This window comes from Nomia melanderi, chromosome 10, assembly GCF_051020985.1.
Source record: "Nomia melanderi isolate GNS246 chromosome 10, iyNomMela1, whole genome shotgun sequence".
Lineage (NCBI taxonomy): Eukaryota > Metazoa > Arthropoda > Insecta > Hymenoptera > Halictidae > Nomia > Nomia melanderi.
The window spans coordinates 1,536,613-1,557,776 of NC_135008.1; the positions used below are offsets into that span (position 1 = coordinate 1,536,613).

General features: G+C 46.4%; 1 protein-coding gene across 2 annotated transcripts in view; it reads left to right on the forward strand.

Annotated features, from left to right (window-relative positions):
* Nucleotides 1-21,164, forward strand: part of blo (bloated) — a 298,251-nt gene that overhangs the window by 30,342 nt on the left and 246,745 nt on the right. For both annotated transcript variants that reach the window (XM_076371770.1, XM_076371771.1), the window contains exon 3: nucleotides 19,635-19,708. The gene's annotated coding sequence lies outside the window, so the exon portion shown is untranslated. The remainder of the gene's footprint in view (nucleotides 1-19,634; nucleotides 19,709-21,164) is intronic.

A 21,164-nucleotide genomic window follows, 5' to 3' on the forward strand; every position in this document is an offset into this window, starting at 1 on the left:
TGTATTACCATGCGTGCGCACGCGTGCGAATATTGCCCGGCCCGTTGTCCACCGGACGTCGCTCCGGACAACGAGCTTTCGATCGTACCTCCTTCCGCCATTTTGGAGACGCCGATCGGTGTTCCGTCGAGCGCGGTGTGTCGGCCTCTTCGTGGAACAATGGAGCTACGCAATAACGATCATCCGGTTATTGAATTGCTCGTAGGATTTACTCTTCTTGTCGGCTTTGGACGTTCTAGCAGTCTGACGGGGGATTGGATGGATTTGTCTTGGTTATTGTTTCTTGATGTTTCAGTGTTTTGTGGACAGGTTTATCTGTTACTATTCTTCGACGTTCTGTCGTCTCGCAGATCGGTGAACTGGAAAGATTCACTTTCCTTGTTACTTTAGATTTATCGTTTGTCAAACTAGACAAGGGAAGTAGACTTAATATGTAGTTTAGACGTTCAGTGTGTTGAATTGAAGATTATCGATGGCTATTGAGACTATCTTAGTTTCAGATTCAACTTTTATCTCTATTATCTCCGGATCTCCAGTAACCATACATCGAAGTCACATCCTCCCCACTCTAAACATCGTGTACATTCCAACAGACTCGATAAAAGTACTTTAAGCTCGAAAAATCGAGCACAGCTAGGGAACCGCGGAGCAGAGGGAGCGGCTACATTTGTAGCGACAGTTTCCGAACACGAATCCGTTTGCTACCGGGTATCGTAAACCGATACGCGGCGTCTGGCGCGGTGAGTTATTCGCGGGGTGTCGCAAAGCGGCGCGAAATGTAGGTTGGCAATATTGTAGGAGCGGCGTGTACCCTTGTCCCGGTGTCAAAACAAATCGAGCACTTTTCCCGTGTCACGCACACGTTCGGAGGCATAACTTATTCCCGGATCGTGCGTTCCTCGGCCCCTGATTTGCACGATCGAATCGTCGTATACACGCCGGATAGATTTATTTCCAGCACGACCCGGCCGACTGTCGGTTCCTTGAATTATATCTTGATACGATTGCTCGTGTTCGGTCCGCGAACCGTGTTACACCGACACGAATATCGGTTTTCTCAGTTTCTTCATTCCACTGCGAGCCGTTTCGCAACAAATTGATCTATCCGACTTTCGAAAGAAGATCGCCGAAAATATTTCTGCATCGGTAACGTTTACGAAGTCGCAGGAAAGTAAATCGCCGATCAAAACGCAAGCTTGAAGCAACACAGATTTCGACGTGAAAAATATTGAATATTTAACTTTATCGGTGAAAGAAGAAAACGAAAATATCCGTAGAAGTTTACGAAGTTGTAAATTGGAAGTAAATAGCGGATGAAAGTCAGAGCTCGATGCAGCAGGAACTTCGAAGTATAAAGTATCCAATATATAACTTCAGTATCGGCGAAAGAAGACACGTTTCCGAAAACATTCGCGCAACGCTGAAATTTACGAAGTTGCGTTAAGAATCCGAGGGAACGCGAACGTCGAAGTACGTATTTTGCATGGATCGCGCAGTGTCATTACCGGCGAGCGTAGACAAGATGGCCGCCGATTGCCGAGCGGCCGCCGCCATTGGTGCCATCGCAGGCTCTAAAATGTTACATTGATGACTTAACTGGAAACTCTAAAACCAGTTCCCAATAAGTTTTTGCGGCATGACGGGCGCGACAAAGGGGCGCAGAAAAACGCGGGGCCGCGGCGGATAAAGCGGATCCCCGTGTTCGTCGCCGGCCGACGCGTGTTACTCAAATAAATCCATTGTCGACGCTAGTGGCTTCGCCAGGGGTTACAATCTTAGAGATGAAGATGTTCGCAAATATTTGCGCCCCGCGTTTGTGTGTGTAGAGAGAGAGAGAGCCGTGCGTTTCTTGTTTCGGTGCCTTTTAACATACCTCGCGTTCGCTGATCTAAGACCGGGAAAAGAAACACCGATCGGAAGGAAGTAATTTACGGCGTGAAAAAACACCGGACTGAAACGTTGTAGCGAAATAAAGTTTCAACCACTTTGCGGGCGGCGTAACTGCCGAAGAGCCCCCTCGGTTTTTCTGGCCTGGGTGAATGTTGAATCTCCGAGGCGGAGTGAAGTTTGTCAGCGGAGGGAAAGGTCACTTCTGGTTTCAAATTTATGGTGGAGACGTGGTCCCGGGGCTACGAGTGTGGTTAAATGTCGATTAACTTCGTACCGCTTCATTTAACCTGTGATCGTCTACTTCGTCAGGGAAGGTTATTCAATATTTACTACACGGCTCGCATTTAGTCGATGAAAAGTTGCCTCGACGTTTCTTCCTCGTCGGAGAACCCATCGTAATAACTAGACTACGGATCTTCGAGTAGATTCAAATTCTTAAGGACGTAGAAACAGAATTAGCCTAAAAAATAGAATTGATGGGTCATAGAAAAATATAATCGATGAGTAATAGAATTGTGTAGTTAGATGAATAGAAAGTGCACAATAGAATTGGAGAATAGCCCTTTCTGTAGCAATAATATTTGTAGTATCTATAGACAATAATTTGATAGTGATAACACATTATCTACAATATTCCTATCATTCATTAGCAACGGTAGGTCAAAGTGCATCGAGATATACGACTCGATGGTCACCGAATAAAGCGAAAGTTCGCCTCCGGAACTCCTCGAGCAACGCGGCTAGAAACTTCTTTCAACCCTGCGCATTATTAACGGACTGATCGCAACGCCATTACACCTTGTTGCCATTTTCGTGTGCTTCCGCGTGACGAAGGTTGTCGAAATCCGCGCAAAAACGCGGCGATCGTCGGCGTCGCGGATGTTCGGCCATACAGTGCGGCTGCCTGTGTACAAAACCCGAACATTCGACTACTCAGAAAACGAAGATTGAAGGTTACCAATGTGTTGCCAAGTAGTTCCTGCTATACAAAATGATTTTCATATGAAAAGTAACAATTTTGCGCAAATAAACTCCGTTTCTCTATACATACAACGTTGGAATCGAAACGCAAACTCTCCATTGTCGCTGAAAAAACTGCACAAGATCCCTATAATGTAACAAAAAGATGTAACCACCGTGTACTTGGCTTTATACCTTACAACTTTCGTCCGAAGCATTTCTTCGTAGCATTTCTACTTTTTAAGTTACTGAGTTTTGTTCGGAAAACGACGTTCGGTCGCACTTGCGGCGATCAGGAAGGAAAGAAGGAAATTTATAGCGTCGGAGGAGTCATCATTATGCACCGCCTAACACGACGGGCCGTTCAAGTGGAACGACATTGCAGCAATCCCGCATGCAAGTTACTTCGCGCGCAGAAGGTTGAAGGTCGGGCTTTTCAGAGAAAAGTAAACTGCGCGAGCGGCGCGCTGTCGTTTTCTAAAGCTGCACGGACGCCGGTGCTTTCAATGCTTTGCATAGGTCAAGGATCGCGGGCTCATCGAGGAACGTCCTCCGTTCCGAACGTGCAACCATGTTTGGCGCGTCGGTTTTCGAACGACCGCGAAAAAACGGGATAAAATTGAATTTTTAGCTATTCGCGAGGAGCTTCGTTAACGAACGATTTATTGAAAACGTTCAATAATGTAACAAAGTTGATAACAGTGCGATGCAAGGATTAACGTCAAATAATGATAAATTGTTCCTGTTTTTCTCTGCTACAAAGGAACAGCTGCACGTAAAAAACGGTCAAGATCTCCGCGGAACATGTTAATTACGACTGAAATTAAATCGGTTGCCAAACTTAGCTAGGAATATCATTAAACATTCGCAAGTCGGACGACCTTCGGTCGCGCGATTTCGTGTTCGCCAGATGGGACCGAGACAAATCATTTCTCGTGTAACTCCGAAAGGATCCGAGACGAGCGTTCTTTTTTCTGGAACGAGAAGAAACGAAATCCTCGCTCGGGGATGAGTAATGTGACAGATTATTGGAAACGAACGACCCGGCGGCCTTCGCGGATCGCCGGGATAGTAGTCAAGGCTGCCGAGTAGCCGAAAACTCGAAATATTAACATGTTAGCCGTTCCGCGGCGAGCGCGCGACATTTCGGAGGTATTTAGAATTCTGGTTACAGCCGATGCGATAAATTAGCGTGTTAATAACGGCTGGGATCTTTGGGCGCGCGTGTCCGTGTCCATAAAGTTATGAGTTTATAATGCCGAGCGCGGCGCTCGTGATATAGGATCTAATATATTACACGGCGTATTTAAATCGAAAATAATGAGACTGTTTCAAGTGGCTCTTTACTGGCCCGCTGATTTACGAATTATTATAAATCGTCTTCGGCGATCTCGCGGCTGGAAGATACTACGCGCGAACGACGTTCCCGTTAATTGGGTTGCACGTGAACTCTCGCGGTTTTTATCGCGCTCGTAAAGGAACGGGCCCGTTCTAATTTCTCGCAACAATTCGTTGATTCGCCGGAACCTGGAAACGACGTTATCACCTGAAATCTCTGTCACCGGTGAAAAAGAAGATCGAAATCGGAAAAATCAGCGTGGAATCGATCGAGGCGACAGTAACGGCGCCGAATAACTGGGAAAATTTAATTGCCGAGGAACGCGTGACGCGATAAAAATATCCAGCCACGGGAAAGTAAAATGTTACGCGCGTTAATCCGTGAACGTAACAGAGTAAATGGGAATACGAGGAGTCCCGCGAAGACACGTTGCGAAATCAATTACGTAAGAACGGGGTATAATGTTGTCTCGGTTTTCGAGCGCGGACCCCGTCCACGAGGAAAGTGCCGGGCACATAATTGATAAGCGGTTATGCATGTTTGGTTAAAGAGTCTGGCACCGGGTCAAGTATACACGCGAGGCCGCGGAGAGAAAGGGAGAAAGGGGGAAGAAGATTCCGCGGTGCAAAGTCATAGGTTAACCATTGTGGTGTGTACACATGGTAGAGACACGACTACTACGAGACCAAGGGTGAAAGTTTACCCCGCGAGTCGTTTCTCTCTCGCGCTAGGCCGTGTGATTCACCGTAACCGCAGATATAACTTTCCAAGGATGCACCTTTCGGAGGCTGCCAGTCCGATCTATCTTGTTTAAGATCGTTCGGAATAACGCGACTGTTATTCCATTGTTCCCGGACGAAATTGGAGATTGTCGATTTCCAGGGGGATCATTTCGACGATACGAAATTCGATTTTGAAGGATCTAATCACATAGGGAATAGGCGATCGCAGTATTCTATATTGTGCATCCAAGTTGATAATATTTATCAAATTCACCTGCAATTTAATTTCCTCTAAGATTCTTTTTTTCCAGTATGATACAAATGCTTTTCATTCAAAAATTCGTCATTAACACTGGACCTGAAGTCAAATTGACTTTTCCAAATGGTTCGATCAGATGAAATTTTCATATTTGGAATACTAAGTTGCAAACGAACGATTTAATTACTTGAATAGCAAGTGATCAGCGTATAGTTCCCTTTCCTATTGTTTAAGCACTCGACGTATAATTTAGCTTCATACGTTGCAAGCTTTGTACATTAAAAAGTCTTCGTACCTAAAGAGTTAAAGGATTTATACACTTCGTTTGTTCTGGAGAGCCCTTTTTATATCTTCCGAACGTACGTAATCATTCCAGAAGCCTAAACATTAGTTTTCTCTTTTGTGTTGCCGCAACCGCATCGGCTTCCGAGCGGCTGAAACATCGATGGAATCGCGTCCGTCCCGGCTCATCCAGATCGTGACTCCGCGCGGCGTCCGTCATAAAGCGGCGCCGCTTTCCCACAGCCGCCGAACTTTCCCAGAAGAATTCACCGGCAATCCCTCGATCGCTATCGATCCGCCGGATTGTAGGTACGCGATCTAATCACGTCCGCAATCAGAGGTCTCGCTCGCCGCGACAAGCGGAATGGCCGGGCGAGCGAACAGTCTGGTCGCGCGCACCTGCGCGCCTCGTCATTGTGTGGAAATGATTACGCGGAAGACACCTGGCATTCCTGCGTCATATAATGCGCGGCGGGCACCGCGGGACCGTACCTACGTGTCACGCGCACGTCCGCGGAATGTCGTTCCCGCGGCAACCCGATACACACCCCTCCGCCGAACAGTTTATCCGTTAATTACCCGAAGGTGCCTAATTAATTAAGTGCCATCCGTATACCGCTGCGGCGCATTTGCTTAATTGCGCGGCCCGATAGGCCGCTACCGCCACGGTTAACGAACGTTTCGTACACGCTTCTTTCCCTAATCACTCGACGGTCGCGGCCGACGCACGTGCACGATTCACGGTTGCGTCGATCGGCGTGTCCCGAGTATTGTCGCCAGCCTGCTGAACAGCAGCTCGTCACGGCTCTGAGAGGACCTTGGATTTTGTCGGCGGGTCTTTCTTGTGTTGCTTACTTGGTCAGAGTTTCTGTACAGAAGAGAAGCGAATAAACTCAGAATTTCCAGAGTCGCGATTAGACGATTTAGTTATGTAATATTTGAACTTAGCTTCTTAAAGAACGTCCGTGAATCTGTTAACCCTTTGCACTCAAAACTTTTTCACTGGAAACATTCTACATTTTTCGATATAGACAAAATTGTTCAGAACTAATTTAACGATAATTCACAGAAGTAAGCGACAAAGCTATTTTATTTCAATGTTCCCTATAGCAATACAAAGTTCAGTTTAAATTACTAAATATTCAACTTCATAGTTTTTCTGTATCAACTGGTGACTGAGAGTCACCTCTCGAGTGCAAGGGGTTAATTATAATTACCGAGCAAACCGACTATTCCAAGTTCCTTTATAAAAGCTGTAAGAGTGCATCTGAGATTGCGATCACAATTCCTCCTAAATCAATTATCAGAACTATTAATTTCTCTCAACACCTGTTATCTCTTCAACTTCAAACGGAGCTCAGGAATGAACCAATTCTTCGCAAGTTCTACATCGAACGAATTCGTGTAACAATTCCGCAAAAGTATCTCGTCGACGATAGAAAACAAGACACTGCTAATCGTCTTCGAACATTTTAAATCATCCGCTGCAGCGTCGATACCGATCGGCCGGTTGTTCTCGCGGGACTCCGGGTTGTGTGTATTCGAACGGACGCATCAGCGAGGTGGGCAAAAACGAGCAGAACGAAGAAACGGTCCGCGCGCTCTGGGATAGGAATACGCGCGCCGGCCACGGTTTTAATCTTACTTATACCGGGATTCGATGGAATTAATGGCCACGCCTCGCGCCGGCGCGATCCTCTCGATTTCCGGGACCACGGCCCCGGAAAGGATTCTTCCTACGTGTCGGAGGTAGGGCCGACGCACTCGTGACCACTGGATATATCCAGACTGGAATGTGGTAGGGAAGGCGAATACCAGATGGCGATCGCGAGCGTCCGCGCCGGCGAACGGGGAAGTGCTCTCGGGGTGGGAACGGATCACAGAAAAAGAGGGCCGGGAACGTTAACCCTCGACTGCTTATCTGAATTTCAATGCATCTGAATTTTTCTTTGCAACGTAGGATACTGTCGATGCTTTTTTACTTGCGATTTCGATCGTAGATTCATTGAACGTTGGAGTTAATTTGTCGTGCAGAATGCTTGCGTGTTTCTAAAATATCTAAACCATGAAAAATCTGAATTATAATATTAAATATTTTAAAGAATCTTAAAGAAACTACCCTAAAATTATTCCATTTTCCACACATCCAAATTTTGTACTAAGCAGGAAAATAAAAGAAATGTTAAGAGTGCAAAGGGTTGAGCCCTTTCGAATGAGACGATTTCTTCAATGATTGTATATAAAAGAAGAGATCCAATATTATTTCAGATTGTTCGATAGCTCTGGTGTTCACTCATGTGAAATAATGACATGATAGGCGTCGTGGTACAGATCCACGCGGATCGAAGCACCTGTGTACAAAATGCGCGGCGAAAATCCATCGAGCGGCGCAGCAGTCGAATAAATTTCGGCGGTCATGAATAGTTGCGCGTTCGCCGATAACCGTAAATCATGGTTCCGTATTAACGCATCGGTAGCCCCGGAGAAAGTTGGCGTTTCGAGAAAGCGGTCGTTTCAGTTTTCGATTGGAAGCGGGCGTTTTACGAGCGCCCAGGCCGCTCGCAGCTGTGTGCCCCTTCGTTACGGATTACTCTTGCATAACCGACGAATAAATTAATTACAATGATCGAGCGCGGCTCGATTTGTTCGCCGCGTGCGACCGAGAGGAGAGTGAATCGTGTCCGTCGCGAGGATGATGGATCAAGGGTATTAATCATCCGTCGGTGCATAAACTTTTGATATTTCCAAAGATCACCGTTCGACGGCCGCTTGTCTCTGTCGAGCGAGTCGGCGAAATATCAGTTACAAAATATCGGGTGACATTTTTACGGGCCGGTCGTACGCTACGCGTCGATCGGCCGTCCACCAGTTTCACTTGCTGTTACATCAGGAAGAGTTGCGGATAGCCGTGAACCGATAATAAACCCGTATCGGAACTGGTTTGATTAGTGAAAACGGTTTTCACTTGAAACGCTTCGCGCCCGACTCCCTTGAGTTTTGTAATTAATGGGATACCGTTGCTGAAACGTTGCCATCACGTGGGCCAGTTCGATTAGCGAACACTCGTTCGTTGCCAAGCGCGCGGAATACCGCGAGTAAACGCCGGCGATTAGAGCGAGTTAACGAACACTTCGTTTCGAGGAAGGAAACGCGCGTGATCATCGTCTGTTGCGGCGCTTTGTTCTAAAGCACTCCTAGCTTTATTTCTCGTTTGCTTCGTTAAATGATAACTGAACGAACTAAGACAACACTGGAAACGTTACTGGAAATGTAATTACTAAGAAGAATTCATGAAAATTGGCCACTTTTGTCGGTGTGGGGAAGTAATCTCTAGCTCTCAAATACGAAGCTGGCGTATGAAAAAGGGTACCCCGTGGGTACCGGATATCTATTGCGAGTTAACTCGATGTAAACAGTGAAGTCACGTTTAAATCTACATCTACGTAAATGCCTCACGCGCTGAAAAACGGTCGTTAATCGTTGAGAGGGCAATAAGAAACGACGTTATTAATACTGCGTTCTTGGAACGCGTCACTCCGATGCATACTGAATTTTCTAATCGTTGAGTCGCTGAGAAGCCAGTGTCGTTGTCTAGAAAACCAAAATTGAGAAAATCAGTGCTTTAGCTTCTGAAATGATTATACAACGTACTCAGAAGCTACAAAAGTAAGGGCTCTCTAACCTAAAAAAGCGAACAACCGAGTAACTTCTTTAACAACTGAAAGGAATACCATTCGATCCATTAAAATTCAATGAAATTCACGAAGGACACGAAATTTCGAATATTACACAATTCACAAGACATCGTTTCTCGATTCCGACGTCGGCCGCCGGAGACCGATCTAACCCGACGTTGCCTAAACCGAAAGTTCACTGTCGATCCCTAGGGACCTGCGGCGCAGTTTAACTTGCTTTCGCCCTGCTGTCAAAAACGATTTCAATCAGCCGGACCCGACTGCGCCGGAGAATTTCATTGTCCCTTTCGCGTGATCGTGTCGGTATCGATCGGGATCGTTACGTAACCCCGTGACGGCCCGGGCGCAACGATTCGAAGCCCCGGCGCGGCGCTCGTTCGAGGATACAGCTTTCTCTCCGTGTGAAATTATTGCTCGCAGCGGTTTAACGAGACCGCCGGCGCGAGGTGCTTTTGACTATCGAATGAACGAGGTGCGGCGGAACGCTTGTCACAGATACCTGTGATCTTTACGGCCCGCAGAAATCGGGATCGAGGTTCCCTTACGTCGATCTGCGCGAAATTCGAACGGAAGCGTCCTCCACTCGAATTCGAGAGCGAATGCGACTAGTCAACGTGAATGGCGTCGAATATCCTTGATATTTACGCGCACTGTCGCGAGATCAGGCGTTGAACCTGCTTTCCCATGGTCCTCCAGAAATACTTTAAAAAATATGCGATGTTGAAGACACGAAGTTGTCATGAATTCCTCAAAAATGAAGATGAACGTTCAATTTGTATTTCGTTATAGAATGTTAGCAAAGGTGAAATGACTATTTCTCGCGAATCTCGCGAAGCCTATGTCAGCTGATGATTAAGAGGGTTAAGTGAGGTCATCCTAGCGCGGATTGAACGAAGACGAAGAAGCTACTTTCGATTCAGGTTACTTTCGTATCAATTGAAACATCCGTCGATCAAGCTGCAACGGAGAACGCTCGCCACGGAAACGGTTAAAAGTCAGTCGAAGCGGCGCGCAGTGGCAGCGTTAATCGGAGTGAAGTCGACCGGGGAAGTCACCGTAATTATGTGATTAAGGACGGACGCGCGCGAGCCGGTGGAACGGTTTGTTATCCGAATCGTGTTCTTCCTTGCGCCTATGAGCGGCCGTGTAAGTAAGTGCCGGGGCGCGTACGCGCGGACCACCCTGCGTACCCTTCAGCATAAATCAATGGGAACGCCCTCTAAATCTCCGGAACATCTCCTCCGTATCGGAGGAAACCGTGGCAACGGCCGAGAAAAAGCCGCGCCTGGATAGGAAGACACTTAATCGCAATCAGACACCCGGAAGATGCGACCGTGCTCCGCAGCGCGTTGCTTTGAAAAGCGAAACAACCTGCTGCGTCGACTCTCGGCGCGCGGGCAGGCCGGGCACCTAAGTACGTTCTACATAAACCTGCCGCCGCCAGACGCTGCCCGGCCACCTGCGATACGCGTGACCGCGTGACGAAGCACGCGTGAAACCGCGTCGATCGCGAAATTATCGGAGGATGAAACGGTTCTCTTCCGGGTACCACGCGCCGCGCCGCGTGTACAGGCCTCCGAGCACACCTTCCGCCGACAGTCTGGATTTATTCGGAACGTACACGAGATGTTTTCGCCGCGGACGACCCGCGGGGTAGCCGGGATGCCTCGTTTCCTTTTAGGTCCAGCGCGGCCTTTTTGCGCTCGCGAGAGAGCTCCTCTCGCGCGGCCTGCGCGCTCGGGTACAGGTGTTCGAGGAAGTCCCGATTACTCGGACAAGCGCGCCTGTGTCTGCGCTACCGTGCCCGCCGCTGCTGTTCGCGGGTTCCTGCGCGCCTCGCGGGACGCTACCGGCAACAGTGCTTTCGGCTCGGCGTTTCGTTTGTAGTTTCGATTGGCCGCTTGCAACGATGAATAGCGAATTAGCGAAAATGGCCTGAGGATTGATCGGTTTGCGTTCCTCGATTTAGTGGTCTAGATATTGGTGATACTCTTTGGGTGACTGGGTGTCTTTGGGATGGTAGTTTTGATTATGCAGTGAAAAGTAATTTAGGTATTATTCTGACTTTAGCAACTGAATTCTAGTAACAGATTTCCATAGATCTATCCCTAATTAAAGAAACGAAACCAGTGACTCGTTTCTAATCCTTCAAAATTACTGCTAGTCAGTGACTAGTCGCATCACTAAGCTACTAACGAAAGATCAAAAACGCTGATCTTCCTCATTACCGCGCGAGGACTGCGGAATTAAGTTCGGCCGCGGAGATTCCGATCGGCGTTCCCCCGAATCGGTCTCACTCCGGAAGCGTTCACTTCCACGACGAACAATCGAGCGTCGCGGAACGAAATTATCCGGAGATAACGGCGCGCTGCTGCTTCCGCGTCGCGTCGATCGCGAGGATCGCTAATTACCGCGACAAACTGCAGCCTCGACGAAAAACGTACTCGCGATCGCAAAAACCGGCGCGTCTCGCTTCCGCGGATCATTAACGACGACAATATCGTGCCATACTTCCCACAAGAACATCGGTCGCCGCGCGGCCATCTTTTTTTCCATCGCGATCAATTATGGATCGGTGTTACGGTAGCGTACGCGCACTCTCGATCATACAGCCTGGGAATGTGAAACCTTGAGACGATTCCGTCGGATCGGCCGCGCGCGATCAGCGCGCGTCTACTCATCTGCCCGCGATGCGATAAATCACACTGGATAATTAACATCGAGGAAATAACCCGCGATTTACCCGAGCCCATTGCCGGGCGGCTGCGGCGCGCAAGGTTGCCCATCCGTATTAACATCCCGACAATCGCGGGATCGGTTCGCGAACTTTACGATCCAGACCTAGTCACCTACTTGGCCGATCGACTGGAATTAACTTTGACTCGCTTCGACAAATTCTTAATCCCCATCGTTTCCAGGCATCGGTGAACTTTTCATTGTTCTCTGTTTCTTCGAATTCGCGAGAGAGTTCTTGATCTTGAGTTGTATATTAATCGAATTGAATTTTGAAGTATAATTCAAAGATTTCAAAGTTCTAAGAATGCAACGTGCTGTCTGTTTTAGATAATGAGAATCGTTGAAGTTGATTAGAATTTCTATGAGAGTGGATCGAGTGCGAGACTCAGAGAAGAAATTATACGGGTTTATTAATCTTCATTATCCTCTTGCAGCTTCTGTAGCGATACGTTTCCCTTAATTTCAATGTAGAATTTGAGATTTCACACGCAGCCGCGGGCGATATAAATTACACGCTTTCGTGGGGAAATTTATGAGTCATTGGAGTGTTTCTCCGTTTAATTAACAGTTCGTAGAAAGCGTCTTCGACGGAAAGGCGAGAGAAGCGGTTTCCCGAGTGCGAACGGAGCGACGAAAAACGAGGAAATCCGCGAGCCGGTCGTAATGTTAGAATATTCGAGCGAAGGAACGAGCGAGTTCTACCGGCGGAACAATGCCGAGCGTTGCACCGTTAGTAATTTTCCCTGAGAGCCGCTTCTCTGAACTGTCCTTTGTCACTGGCGGTGCGCGATGAGATCTTTTATCGATTCCGCGAAGGCATCTCGGAGTGACCTTAATAGGCGCAAAAAGTGCGAAACTAATGCCGTGGTAATTACTGTGTCGGAGTGCGGTAGTCGGTCCGCGCAGCGATCCGATGTTTCTTTAAGATTCCATAATGACGGAATATACTGCTCCGCAAACACGCCTAACAGTTTGTATGAATCGTTTAACCGGTTGAACCCTTTCCGTGTGTATCGTGTTGAACTCGCGAAGATTTTCAATGGAATTCCAGAAATCTAAGTGTTTATTATCAATGTTCTTAATACGAGTGAAATATTAGTCGTCTGTTATCAATCTTTAAGAGTAAACATGGACATAGAATGAACATTAGATTCTTTTTTTCTATTAACCCTTAGCACTCCAGGTTGCTTTGTAATTTATCAGCAACTGTAATTAATTTTTATAGTATTCCTAGCGAAAATTAGAAATGCAACATTTCTTCGATCTTTTATGTTTCTTCAGAGTAGAAAATTTGAATGGAAAATCGAATAATTTTAGTGGTGCAATATTGGAGCCTATGGAGTTCAAAGGGTTAAATCATTAAGGATAAAGTAGTTTCATCAAGGACAGTCGTGAAAGGAATCAGGATGAGGGATTAATTTTATTCGACGAGTGTACAGTTCGTATTCAAATTCAAAACGATACGAATCTCTCGATAATTAATTATTCATTTAATTGTTTTTTACTTTCGATCGGTAAGGTGAACGGAGTTTTTTGGAGAGATCGGGACAGGTTTCCGAGGACAATTTCGGAAGGGAAAGTAAAAATTTAAATGAACCGTTTAATGAGTTCGGCTGAAAGGAGACCTTTCAGATATGGAGCGAGTTTTTAATGTTTAGAACGGCTCGAAATGTGCGAGGTATAGATTCGGAATACCATCGGCAACACTTATTTTTATACGGTCGCCTCGTACGTTCGCGAAACTGTTAATCGTTTACTGCAGCCCGACAAACAAGCCTGTCTCCATAAAGGTCTCGATTTATATAACGCACGTTCGTCCAGTTTCACGTTTATGCGCGCCAGTATAAAAATCAGGCGCGGATATTAAAATTTAATATAAAGGACAGACTTCCGATAGAATCGTTAAAATCTTGAAATCAATTCGATACTCGTTCCTCGCGTATCGCGGAATGCGACTCGAAAATTACGGTAGAAAAACCGGCAGAAGGACGCGAATCGCAATAATTAATTTCGAAGGCTGAAAGCGGTTTCCTGGAGAAATATCGGAGTCGAGTCTTCAAAATATTATTTAGTATCTATAAATAAAATTCTTTCTATTCGAATATAGGTAATTGACAGAACAAATTAAAAGACGCGAATCCATGTATACTTATAATCTTCTTTTTCTATACAAGCATCGGAATGATAATCACTTGTACGTGACAATGGCCGATAGCTGGCGAAAAGAAGTCACGTGTCAGCGGCTGGTAGTGTTAATAACATTGAAAATGACATAATATAATCTATTTGAAGAAACATAAAATAAACCGGACAATAAACCTCCGTGAACCTAGTGTTAAAAAGAATAAGTCTGCGATGCACCACGGTTTGGCCAGCTCTGTTCTAATAGAACCAACCGTTACACTGGTATCACCGTCGATACGTAATAATACGATCGGCATTCTGCTCGTCTCCGATCGAGAACTGACCGAGTCCCATCGATGGCCGCACACTTTGAACTTGATCCGGTACCGAGCGAGCTCCGGCAGGAATATTTCGTCCCCTCGTTGTCCGAGTTCCTCAAAAGGCATGGTATCAGTCGGCGAAGATCGTCCCCCGCGGAGAAAGACGTGCAGTCCGGGGCACGCCCAACGAGCGCGGGGCCCGGCCGCGACCGTCCCGATCGTTGATCACGGATAAATCCCCCTCCAACCCCCGCCCAGCGTACTACACCGGGGTATTTTACATGCGGAACTTGCGTTCTCACGGGCATGGTGGTCTCTTAGAGCTCGCGCTACAATTAATACTGCAGGAAGTCGTTTAGGAGAGAGAAAGAGAGGTAGAGAAGCGAACATACGCTACCATTCATAATTAATTCGATCGGTATCGATGTTCCATCCGTTTTCCACGTGGCTCCCCGATAAACTGTGCTCGAAGTTTTCTGGAATAATAATTAACCGTTTTCCGCTGATAGTTCTGTATTACGTGGAGTATAATGATATAGATCACGTTGCTTATTACAGATAGTTGTCGATAATATTCTTTGTGTCGATTGCTATTCTATAAATATCGATGCTCGAGCGTGGAAGTTACAATGCCGGAAAGTATTAATAGAGTCGTTACGCTGCTATCGTGCGCGTTAATGTGCAAAATGCAACAGTCGTAAACCATGCGGTTAAGAAAGTACTACAGGGTATTCGGAAGATGTAGAAAGAAGGGCACGATGATCTGGATAAATCGAAGAACCGAGCGAACGGATAGCTAAGAGCATCGTTTATTCCACTTGAATTCACGGAAATCAATATCGAGAAATCGACTTAACGTTCGCGAGCGACTCGTGTCTCGAGATCGCTTCGGATTTCCACTAATGTTGTAATACTCCGCTTTTTACAAATTCCCCCGAACGCAAGACTTATTAACTATTTTCTGATACAGTTATATACACAAAGAGACGCGAGCGAGCAGGCGTGTATGCAGGTTGGCGCGCACACCGCCCCGGGTAACTCCCGGACGAGCGTGTGTTTCAGATAACGAGCCTCATAACGCTTCAGCTCTATTTACATAAAGGCATTAATTAGAATATTATAGTTCCGATACGGCCGGCGCGCGGTCTATTGAAAACGAACGAATATAGAGGAGGCCGGTGTCGAGATCCGCGCGCAGATTTCAGCCGGCTCTCCGTTAAGTGCGGGTATAAAACGATCTTTCAGATGTTCCCAGAACGCGCGGGGTCGCCGATATGGTTTTGTTAGGCCGGTCGCGGTTTTATGGTGTCCTCTAGTTGTTGTCGTTGCCGTTGTTGTTGTTGTTGTTGTTGGCAAGCGTATCGCTCGGCGATCGTCGCGGCGGGGGCTTTTAGGCGTATTAGCGTTCGTTCCGGTGGTATAATGAAGTGCCGGCGTTCAATTTATATATCAGGTTTATTTCCTTACTCAATTAGTACAGTCCTTTTAATGGAAGCAGTAAACTGTACGGGCACGGGGAAGTTTTTAACGGCGGGAAAGGCCGTGAACGAACTAAAACTAAAACCCGATCGATACACCCGAAACGACCGTTTAGCCGGGTTGTTGATGTTTAGCTGTCGCCGTTTAATAATTTCCCCTATCGCACGGTAATTCATGCCGGCCGAAGTGGCGCGCGATTAAACACCGGTTTTATTTAATGAACGATTTTTCAAATCGTAATCGGCTGGCCGGCCGGCCGGCCGGCAACGCCGGCTTTATACGCCTCGTAGAATTAATAACGTCCTACTCGCCCTCGGTACCCGCGAGATCTTTATTTCCTTGTCAAATTCTCCGCCGACTCCCGATTCCCTCGAATCGGAAAATAAACGGGCCGTAATCGTTCGGGAAATAATGAATTGGAAAATAATAGTCCATAAAATAGGCGGCTGTTCCCATAAACATTTACCGGTTTGATAATCGCCCGGGTGTCGACGTAATTAGGGAAGAAGAACTAGAGCTCCGACGCGAATTTCTCTGTAATAAAAGCGGGTAGAATATATGGGGTAGGTCTCGGATAGTTCGACTACATTCTCATTATATCGCGGAGGCATTTGAAATTAAGTTTATTACCGAACTACGGGTTCGCGGTAATTTTCTGTGTATTTAATAGACCGATTCGGTTTTCTTTTGGTCGAACTGGATGTAGAGCGTTCGTGCTGTTCGGTTTGTTTTAATGTATCGAGTGCTCTATTGTGCTAGAGGGAGAAAGCTGACAGATGATTGGGTGAGATAGAAGTTGGGATTATCCCTGACGCGTTACCCTTAGACTAGGGGATGCTTTCCCTTAAGGAGCCACCGATTGTCGAAACGCAGGCTAGTGTTCGACTTTCCCTTCGTTTAGATTCTTTTATACTTCTGTGAGAAATTAGCGAAGGAATTGTTTTATGAAGTAGACTCAGTCATAAGTCATCAAAGTTGCAAAGTAAGCTCAATTATAAGTAATCAAAGTTACAAAGTAGATTCGATCTAGGTAATCAAAGTTACAAAGTAGATCCAATCAAAGCAATCAAAGTTACAAAGTAGATTCAATCTAAGTAATGAAAGTTACAAAGTAGATTCAATCTAAGTCATCGAAGTTACAAAGTAGATTAAATCTAAGTAATCAAAGTCACAAAGTAATCTGAATCATAAGTCATCAAAGCCTACAGTTGCACCCTTAGCGCCTCTACAGAAAAATTTAGAAAACTAAACTCTGTATTTCCAATCATTAAGACGAAATACTGCAATATTTTCGTTCGTTTGGCGTTGCTTCGGTACCTCAGACATTTCGAATATTTATCTTTGCACGATCGAGACGCGGGTCATGATCGACCCAGCCAGCGCACGGTGGGCGGCGGTTAAAGGATGGCCTCCTCGCGCGATCGTGACTGTATACGACGTACGACAACGAGGTCATTCCTTCGTGCCATTGTTCGCTTTCGTGGGATCGAATGGGTCCCGTATTTATAGGTTACGCCGCGGCACCGAACGCCTACAGGTGTCAAATATATATGGCCGTGTTCAGGTTTCAGCGGATACGATCGCGGATCGATCGGGACACACGAGACTTTGATAATAGACACTTGTTGGTCAATTTGGATTATATTCCGTGTTGCGTTCGGTTAACAATATCTTGCAGTGGCCATGGGATAATAACGAACAACGGCGGCCTCGACGTGGCTCCGATGTCAAATTCGTGCAATTCAATTGTGCATCCCGGAAAATTGCATTCGTCGTTCACCGTAAGCGGATAATCGATACACAAATGAGAAACGATGAATAACTTTGAATTTCGTGATTGTCTAAAGCAGGTAATATATAAATAATACCACGGAAATTATGCAAATGACATACAATTTGAATGAAATCTAGCTATTCAGTTTGCAGATTTTACAAATTGATCCATGAAAATTGATATTAATAGAATTTGAGGTCCTGAGGTGAAGATCCATCGAGATTCAATACTTTATTGATATCTTAAAAATGGCACCAGTTTTTAACACTTCCTGTAGCTTTTAACGAAATCAATAAAGTATTGAATTTTCAGTTGACAATAGAACACCCGAGTACGAACCCTATCGTTTAGCGCAGTGTTCCCGCACCGATAAACACCGACATTATCCCTCGAACAAATTTCTGCATTACCAGTTCCTCGGTCAGCGTATACAAAACGTAAACGTTCGTAACTGTCTTATTTAGATGTTAATTACATGAAGTTTTTTGCCGGGCTCGCGCCGCGCCGTATTGAAATGAACCGTTCACGTGGGAAAGAAACTGGTACCGTTTCCATCGCGTGCAAAAAGTCACGATACACCGTACCCGCGGTATCGTGCGGTAATTGTACTTCCTAACGAGATGTATAGCAGTCACAATTTCGTAATGCGCCCCGGAATAATAGAAAGCCGCATTCCTCCGACGGATCTCTGTTACCCCTTATCAATATGGAAAACCAAATTCCTCTATAGAAGCTTCATCTATCAAGACTTCAATCGATTTATAATTCAGTATATTTATAATTCGGAATAATAGAAAGCCGCATTCCTCCGATCTCTATGTTACCCCCTATCAATCTGAAAAACCAAATTCCTCCATAGAATCTTCAAGAGTACACTTATCAAGACTTCAATCAATTTATAATTCAGTTCGCGTATTGCTAAATCAATTCCACCAATTCCTCAGAGAAACATCTATTACTTTTCTAACAATTGCAAAACGAACCAGGAATAGTTCATTTCGACGTGTCCGCCAGTTCTATCGTCACCGTTCGCGTGAAGCTCAGTTCAGAAATCAGAAACGTCGAATCCCCCGCAACCCCTCGCATTTCACGTCGAGTTTCCGGCGACTTCATCGGAATATTCGTTCCCGTCCGCGACCGATCGTGCATCTTCCAGCATTCGCGCGGATAACGAGCTCGCGCGTTCATCATCGGCGCGCGCGCCCCGGATAAAACAGCGCAGCGCTGTGAAAGTGATTGTGGGCGCTCCCGCGGAATTTATACGACGCTTTCCCCGCGATGAGTTATTGGCTTTTGCAAAATGATCCTCGGCCCGACCCGGCGCGGCGCGGCGTGGCGCGGCGTCTCGATGTTCCGCGCGGTTCTGCGGTTTACGACGTGCCAGGTTTCAAGCCGGTGATACCTGTTCCGGCCGCGGAGGTTACGGGCCAACCGGCGATTTTTCCTCCGGGACCTTTTCAGTTCTAGCGAACGTAACCCCTCGCAACAGCACCCGTAACGGCTGCATTATGCGAGTAATACGCGAATGAAGATTCGAGAATGGGCAGGAGGCCCCTGTCCGCCTCTGTAGCGCCGTTACTGCTGTTGTTATCGTTGCCGCGAGCTGCAGCGCCTCCATCGCTCTTCGCTAGATGCGTTTCCTGGCTGACGGTTTTAACACTGGAACCAGCTGGCAGTGACGTTCGCTGGTTCTCGGAGCCGAGAAACCGAAAAGCGCGCTGGAGGATGATAAATGGATAAAGTGTGAAATATTAGGTTATTGTGAGAAATCGGTTATTCTGTCTTCTGTAGTTTCGGAAGATCGTTGAAGTCCTTTAACCCTTAGCGTATGTCGAGTCAGTTTTAAAAATTTTTTCTATATTTATTTGTAATATCACAATTGTACCAAAGGTAACATTTCAATGACTCCCAAATATTGAATAAATAAATAGACCGTCATGTTAAGCTGTAATTGAATGAACCGAGCATTTCGGGCTGCAAAGGGTTAATGCGTTTGTTAAGTTCTAGTTCGTAACTTTACGTAAACACTGAAGGAATGGTACTTTTGTTTGCAGGTTCGTACGCTGGAAAGCGAGAATGGCGGATGTCGTCGGAGATCGATACGATTAAGTGTTCCGGAGGTTCCCGTGTAAGTAACATTCCAGCACGGTAAGGCTGACGTCGCTGGTAAACGATCGGCTACTTCACATACGCGATTAATTACGGACCGAAGCGATCGGTTTATTAAGGCAAATTACACACGCCAAAAAAGTACACCGGAAAAACCGAGTAATCCGTATATCCTCTCAAAGTAAGCTGAGCAACGGTAATTACATGTCTATATAAACACATTTGCGAAGTCGCAAAAAGCGAGCAAGCCGATCGTTGAATTATCGATCAATTGGAATCGCGAGATGTCATCCGCTCCGTCGGATTACCATGCGCGTGCTCGCGTATGGCCGAGCACACTCGATCAAAATCGGTTAATGCCGCGATTTGCATTCGGGATTCGAGTTCGCGGGGCAGACGGGAGGGGAACGGGGGACGGGCGGGGCTGTCAATTAAAAACCGATAAGTTTCCAGCCGACGGATAATTAATGATGCCGCGCGGCAGATGACGTCGCGGCGTCGATTAAACGCGTGCAAATCGCGCGCGGCGGAATTATATATCTGCGCGCGGCGATCTATCGATAAAATAACTGGCCTGACCCAGAATCTCGAGTGTCACTGACAGATTGCTCGGTAAACATCGTGCGGATTCGACGGTTAATTATTATATGACCGATAATGATCGTATCACCCGTCTCGCCGGCGAATCGTTGGGAGTACTCGTCGATCGTATCGCGTTTCGCACTTGTCGGCGTGCGGAACGGTTCACGTGGCATAATTCAATCGAATTAGAGACTCGACGAAGGACAGATCCTCGAAACAGATGAATTAGCGAGTCATTCTTTACTCGACTCAGTTAATTGACGTGCGAACTCGCATTTCCTTTGCGATTTGCTTCGAGTATGATAGTCACGCGAGTGCTTTTCACTGAAAATTCTGCTCATCTTTAAAGGAAAATTCACTTTCCAAATTCTTCTGTAGAAACTCTAGACCACATTGATTAGAATATCGATGATTCAGTATACCGAATCAATTTCTCAAGCAACGATAAGTATCTCTTCAATAATTGAGTCGCCCGGAAGCGAACGCGGTCAGCCGTGGAGAGCAAAAATCGAGAGAACGAATGTTCCGGCTTCTAAAATGATTACACAGCGGATTCAGAAGCTGGAAAAAGGACCTCCCGGCTTAGGAAAAACGAGGAACCGAGTAAATCCTTCGATGACTAAGAAGAATATCGCGTGCCCGATTAAAATCCGGAAAACTTCGAAAACATCGAGAAATCGAGCGAACCGCGGCGGCGTCTAAGCGACTCGATCGCAAAAGAATCAAAGAGTGCGCCGTTCCGGGGAGTTAGTCGCAGCGTGAACGGACACGGGAACGATTGCCCGGAGATGCGTGCCAGAGATAAACGTGGCCAGTCTAAGCTGTAATTAGTTTAAGCGTTAAAAACCGATAGAATGCAGAAGAGTTGTAACATTATAATTCCGCGGCCGGGG